Here is a 6,744-nt window from a genome sequence, read left to right on the forward strand (position 1 = left end):
ATGATGCAATTAATTCAGTGTTTTGAGATTAAAAGTGTTTACTATTTACACAAACGTCATTAACATCTCTCAGCTGAGATCTAAGCACCTTATTTAAATAAAGAGAGTCCCCCCCTTCCAGCAGACTCCGGGAGCTCGTTGCAGGGAAGTTCTGACAGTTACCCAGCTCTCACCCCGGACGGGGACTCCCCTCGGCGGCAGCAGCACCGGGGATGTCCCGACGCTCGGTTCCCCTGGCACGGGGCTCTCGAGAGCGCTTCTGAGGAAAGGCGCTGACAATCGCCGCTTCCCTGCGGCCTCTACAACCGGGACCGGGCCGTCGGGACACCTGTGAGCGCTGCCTCAGGTGAACGGGCCCTGCCAGCCGACCGCGGCCAAACCGTGCGGAGCAGCCTGGCTGGCGAAGGCTGGCAGCCAGGACTCCTCAGCGGCCAGCGGGATCGTTCTCACGCTGTCCCAGCACTGCGGGCGCGGGTGGCTTCTACGCTCCTTTTTGACTCCGAGTCACTCCATTAACAAGACACCCGCGCCCACCCCCAAATCCCTTTCTAGGTCAGCCTCACCTCTCCTTCCGTCCCCTCCGCGCGTCCCCCTTGCTTCCCTCCGGCCAGAGACAGCGCCGGCTCCCCGGTCCCGGCGGGCAGCCGCTGCCCCACGCCTCCGCCCTGCTTGTCTGAGGGCAGGGAGGTGGCGGCGCGGGGAGAAGCCGAGCCCGTCCCGCCGCCCCGGGCCAAGGCCGGCGCCCGTCCCTCCGAGCGGGGCGGCTCCCCCCGCCCGGGCCCGCCCCCCGTTCGTGTCACCTGCGGCACCCCCGGCTGTGCCCGGCGGGGCCGAGTGGGGAGGTGACACTGCCCGCGGCCCGGGGGAGCTTCGGGGCGACTGTCAGAGGGGACTGCACCGAGGCGGCAGCTCCACAGTGGACAGTGGCTTCTTCACACCATGCCCACCGCAGGGAGTGTCGGCTTCACTCGACGAGCTGCCTTGAGGGACAATGATCAGTATTTCACTTTACCTGGTGATAGGCAACCCGAGAAGTGCGAACATACGCCCGTGTTTGAGTAAAGATACGGGCCGCGATAACAGAGGTTTCAGTCATCTATTTGTTCAGGAAGCCGCTGTTTAATTAGTGCTTTTCTGTTTAATTAGTGGCACAAAATACACATGCCCCCATTTCATGGGGTGTTTCAGCAGGACCCTCCCCTCAGCAGCCAGGCACCACGGCGATTTCTGAAGCCGGAATGCCTGTGCGAGCCGGGTGACAGCACCGACCCTGGCATGTGGAGAGCGGGTGTGCTGGAATTTTCCCCTTACGCACATTTTTCTCACAGTGCTTGATCTAATTGATTTTATTCTGCTTTGGGGCAGATGGAGGATTTCAGCGTCTGGCGTGCCCGGGAGCGGGGCCGCTGTGCCCTGAGGGCAGCCCTTGTGTCACCTGCCTACGCCGGTCGCCCGGAGCGCTGGCTCGGCTCTCGCCCGCAGTAGCTCTGCTTGAAGTTATGTCCCCACTGTGCTCCCAGCCTGAGTCCATTCACTCCCCAAATTCTATACCATCAGCCCTGGCTTCCTGCTAACAATAAATTCTTATGTTTCACTTCCTTCTCAAACTTGGATATGGTGAAACAATTTTTAGAGAAAATTTAGTGTTCATAGCATTGGTGTAAAGTTTTGGTCAATTACAAGTCTTTTCATTTTTATGCATTTGATACACGGCTCTTCCTTTTCTGATGACAAAATAAGGGACTAGAGCATGCTTTTCATGCACTGTGCAGTAAAATTCTGGCTTAATAAGTCTTTAATTAGGCTTACATTCAGCTCACAAGGATCAGAGTGAATTGGAGACCTTGTGAAAGCTTAAAAGTCGTTTGCTCCCCTCAATAATTTTCATTCAAACTCCTCTCATCTGCATATCCTGTTTATTCATCCCAATGCAGCATACTAAGTTGTATCTATTCAAACCCACACCAAAGTTCTGTTCAGTACAGATCAAGAAGCATCGCTTAATTAGAAGTGATGAGAAGCCCTTTTGACACTCCTTCGTCAAGAGCATACTCTTCTTTTGTGTAAAATACTTCTCTCTCCCCTCTCACGGCAGCCCCGAGGAAGAAGGTAGAACAATGTTTCAGAACCAGACACGCTGTAACAGCTGGCAGCTGTGAGTGCGCTTGACCTCTGCTGGATGGACTTGGAACTGATGGGTCTGGTGTACTCACTGCCCAAAATAATTCCCCCTTTAAACAAGGACTTTGGACCCAAGCTTAGGAAAAAGCAGCTCCTTGCTGCTGGGTGGTGGAGGTCTCCAGCACTGTGACAAGTGACTGCTGAGAAACTGTGTATGTGGTGTGTGCTGTGTCTGTTAAAATACGTAGGTACATCCTCCTGCTTACATTTAATTTAGTGAGGTGTTAGTGAAATGGATGCAGATGAAATCTGTGGGATTATGTGTGGAAGGACTGTCCCAGCTCAGACCAGTTGCCAGCTGATATCTTCAGTGTTCACAATAAAGAAGAAACTGAAAATACCTGAATGACCCTCAGAACACGGAATACCTGAAGAACCCTCAGACCCATTCCTCAGTAACTTCAGAGGAAAGAGTCTGCACCCAGTATCCAGCCTGTCCCCGCAGCTACTTTGCAGTGGAGCAGTAGATTTGAAGAATCTGTGTTTCACGTAAGCACAGAACAGCTGTTTTTCAAGTGAATTGAGCCTGAACATTCTCAAGGTGGCAGCAAGAGAACAAAAATTAGTGATAGAAGGCTATACTTTACCCACCCTCCTCTTTGTGCTCCCCAGATGCAGTCAGAGAGTTGTTAAGTCCTCAGCACAATCAAAAGATATGGTTTTGATTGCAGCGCAACAGAGAGTGTTACGGCATCTTCAGGAAAAAGACCCAAAGCAATGAAGTCTGCAGGTACCTTTGTGTAGTAGTAATGCTATCAGATTCAGAAAGTAGATCACCATTTTTCCTTCAGCCCCTCATTCAGGATGGCTATCTCTCTAGTGATTTCCCAAAGTAAAAAGGAAGCCATCCCATCTTCTTCCAATAATGAAAAAATTAATAAGTGCTTTGGTGTGGTTACAAAGTGAGAGGTATTAGTTGAAGAGACTGTTAATTCCAGTGAAGCAAGTCGAGCTGACAGTGCTTTCCTTCCTCCAGTTTCCTCCCGTCACTCAACCGCCTTTGACACTCAGCTGCTCTCTGATGAACTAACAAAAATCAGACCTAACTCTGATGTTGTTCGTTTAATGGCTGTAGTGATATTTCCCAGGTGGCTTTGACCACATCATCGCTTGCTTTTCATCTTTCAGTTGGTTCCTGGGCCCCAAGGCAACTTTTTTGTTTCTTTTAAAATCCTCTACACTGTTAAGTTATGCCATAAAAGGTTCTCCACATGCACAAAGGAAGGCAGAGAAACGATGGTGGGTGGAGGAGCTTGAGAATACCCTGCCTGGCTGCCCCCAAGCCCATCACAGGAGCTCTAAGCCCATCAAAGGTCCATCTCTTCACACATGAAGGAGCGCAGAGGCAGGAGAGCAGGTGGGGAAGCCCAGGTAACCCCCTCCCAGCCACAGTCTCTCCCAGGGCTGTCCCAGGGGAGCCCCAGCACCTTACAGACTGGGAGGATCACTGCCTCGGAGGGTGGGACACAGTGTGGAATGCAAGGGGAGAGCATTTTCAGATTGCACAAGACTCACTATATGATATTCAGGGGATGAACCAAAGGAAAGAAGGTGGTTTGGAGAGGTGTAAGCATGGGGAAACAGAGGGATAAGGGGATAAAAGGGGTAAATCACATGTAATGAGGGCTGTTTACTGTCCTTATCTGCCCATGCCCTGCATCTGATGAACACTTGTCAGTACTGTCTTCTATTAAACTCCATTTCTGTCTTTTTTTTTCTTTTTTTTTCTTTTTTTTTTTCTTTTGGGGAGAGGTGGGAATGGCTCTTTATTCTGCCAGTATGTGTATATGAGGACATGTCACACTGGAGAAGCATATTCTCTGCCACCTGACTAGCAGAAGGCATTTCTTTATGTCTTTGAAAAGTAAGCCTTTGTCATAGGTCAGCAAGCATAGTCCCGGAAGGGATCTCCTTGCTAAAGGGTGCTTACAGTTTCCTCTGGGACCTGATAGAACCTATCAGTGGCCAGTTTGAATATGGACAATTCTTTAAGCCACTTAAAGTTGTGACTGGCTCTGTGATCCACACTTAAGAATAGACAAACTCCCCCCCCCAAGCTCTCTCTCGTTTCCAGCGCTGGCACAGGTGGCTGTGGGCCCCGTGCGGGGGCCAGCAGGCCCGGCCAGGCCCTGCTTGGGCCAGGCCGGGCCGGGCCACAGCCAGCCTGGAGCCATGGGCCTGTTCCAGCTATGGAACCCTCCCACTGCCTTGCTGTGGGCAGCCGGAGTGATTTGGCTGTCCCCCCTCTCCACTGCGATAAGAAAAATTCAACATTCCAGCTGCAAAGCTGCAAGGCTGAGGTGAGATTAACCCTTATATTGCTGTGAAGAGCTGAAAACCTGAGGGAAGAGAGAGAGGAGATGCTTAAACATGAAAGTCTGTTGTGAAGCTATGATATATCAGAGTATCCCGTTGTAATTTCATGAAGATATGGGGGATGGAGTGTTCGACTCCTAAGCAATAAGCAGATGCTGATGCAGCTGTAATTTCACGAGAAGTTTGGACAGGGAGAGATGGATCAGATGAGGACTTTTACTCCAAATGGGAAAGGAGAAAACCTCAGTTCCTAGAGATGCTCCCAGAGATAGTCTTAAAGATGAAGATGAGGAAGACCCTTTGCTCCCAGGGAAGGAGAAGGGCCTCGTTTTTTTTTGTTTCTGAATGGCTCAACCTTAAAATGGTACCCCAAAAAACTTCAAGAGTGGACCCTCAAAAGCAGTTGTGAGAAAAGCTGCAAGTCGGGGGCAGGGACTCACATTGCGAGCAGAGAGACTCCTCTTCCTAAATGGACTGAACAATATTTGGAAGTGGGTGGCTGTCTCGGTGTGATACTGTTTTCATAGCACGAGCAAGAAGAGACTTCTCTTTCTAAATGGACTGAACAAGGTTATTATGGAAGTGGTAAAGAGACTGAACATCTTAAGGGTTGTCTTTTTACATGGTCAGTGGGAGAAGGGAGGAAGGTGGGGGGAGGAGGAGAGTTCTGAAGGTGGTATAATTTCTTTTTTTTTTTCCCCTTTTCTTCTTTTAAGTCTGTTAATAAACTTCTTTATATTCTTTCAAGTTGGTGCCTGCTTTGCATTTCTCCTAATTCTTATCTCACAGAAGATAAACAGTAATGAGTATTTAGGACTAAACCACTACACTAAATTGGTGTTTCTGCCTGGTTACAAACCTAACCCGCGACAGCCTTCAAAAACATTCTAGAATTATTTGGAATTTATTTTAAAACATTACAAGAAAATGTATACCAGAAGTGCAAACCATACAAGGAAACAGTGTGGATAATTTATATTACTCTATATGGTGCTCTCTGTGGTAAGAAAAAGACTGGTTGATAATAATGGTCATGAAAGAAATGGCTTCAAAGATCAAATGTGCATGACTAGGGCCTGATCAATTTCCTTCTCTTTTGCTCCCAAACAAAACAAATTTAAGTCCTGCTGCCACTGACCAGGGCATCTTTAAATTTACTCTCTTATGCAACATGGCTAGAGATCTCTGCGTGTAGGACTAAAAGCACTTAGTTCTTAGTTTAATGGATATGTCTTAATTACAGACACTGCTCTACTATGTCAAACAGGACTTTTCAAAGGACAACACAGATTCCCATAGGGATGGCCAAAAATTATGAACAAAGTAAATACGAATGTTCATCATGGAGAAAAGGTGGTTATGGGGAGACCTCATTGCAGCCTTTCAGTCCTTAGAAGGGGCTTATAAAAAAGAGGAAGAGTGACTATTTTTACACAAGCAGGTAGTTATGGGACAAGGGTGACTGATTTTAAACCAAAAGAGGAGGCCCCAGAGAGGTTGTGGATGCCCCATCCCTAAAAGTCTTCAAGGCCAGGATTGATGGGGCCCTGAGCAAACTGAACTAGTGGGTGACATCTCTGCTCACTAGGGTTGGAAATAGATGCAGGGGTTGGAAATAGATGATCTTTAATGTCTCTTCCAGCACAAGACTTTTTATGATTCTATGTTGCCCAAGTGATGCCATAGGTTTTAACTTCCATATTTTTCAAATCCTGTACTGCCTAGGGTGTAACTCTGAAGTTTCTTGTAGCCTGTTAACTTCTGCTCTTTCGTGCTAGGTAGACGTAACAAAGCCTCTTCAGGCCTGCTCTCCAAGGACACCCAGACCGTCCTAGGCCCAAAAAGTATAAACCAAAAGCCTCTAAAGGGAGGGGCAAGCTTGGGGAAACGACATCATTAACTGAAGCTTTAATTGGAGAATTAACCCTGATATGCAAATGAACCAAACCTATAAAAGTGTGAAGAACTCGTGACCTGTTGTCCACCTTGGGGTCCAACTTGGCAGTAGCCTGTGGCTCCCCAGGGTGTACTTTTGAAGGCCTTTCAAATAAATACCTGTCTTTATTCCCTTACTCCTGTCTAGTCTCTGTTTCTAGGAGGCCTCTTAAGGCATCACAAGAATGCAGACAACAGAACTTTAGTGATTAATAATTTATTTCTGTGGTTGAGTATGGCTCCCAGGATTATGTGGCTCAGGCACTGATATCTTATGAAGGAAGGAAATGACCAGAACCTATCCAAAATCTA

At 48.2% G+C, this 6,744-nt stretch overlaps 1 protein-coding gene across 6 annotated transcripts in view; it reads right to left on the reverse strand.

The window, feature by feature from the left end:
- Positions 1-708, reverse strand: part of SYTL2 (synaptotagmin like 2) — a 57,206-nt gene extending 56,498 nt beyond the window's left edge. For 4 of the 6 annotated variants that reach the window (XM_069016150.1, XM_069016140.1, XM_069016155.1 and 1 more), the window contains exon 1: positions 564-705. The gene's annotated coding sequence lies outside the window, so the exon portion shown is untranslated. Of the gene's footprint in view, positions 1-563 lie in introns of all 6 variants that reach the window. The other 2 variants (XM_069016168.1, XM_069016159.1) reach the window with 2 other exon arrangements.
- Between the last annotated feature and the right edge of the window lie 6,036 nt (positions 709-6,744).

This window comes from Aphelocoma coerulescens, chromosome 1 (genome assembly GCF_041296385.1).
Source record: "Aphelocoma coerulescens isolate FSJ_1873_10779 chromosome 1, UR_Acoe_1.0, whole genome shotgun sequence".
Lineage (NCBI taxonomy): Eukaryota > Metazoa > Chordata > Aves > Passeriformes > Corvidae > Aphelocoma > Aphelocoma coerulescens.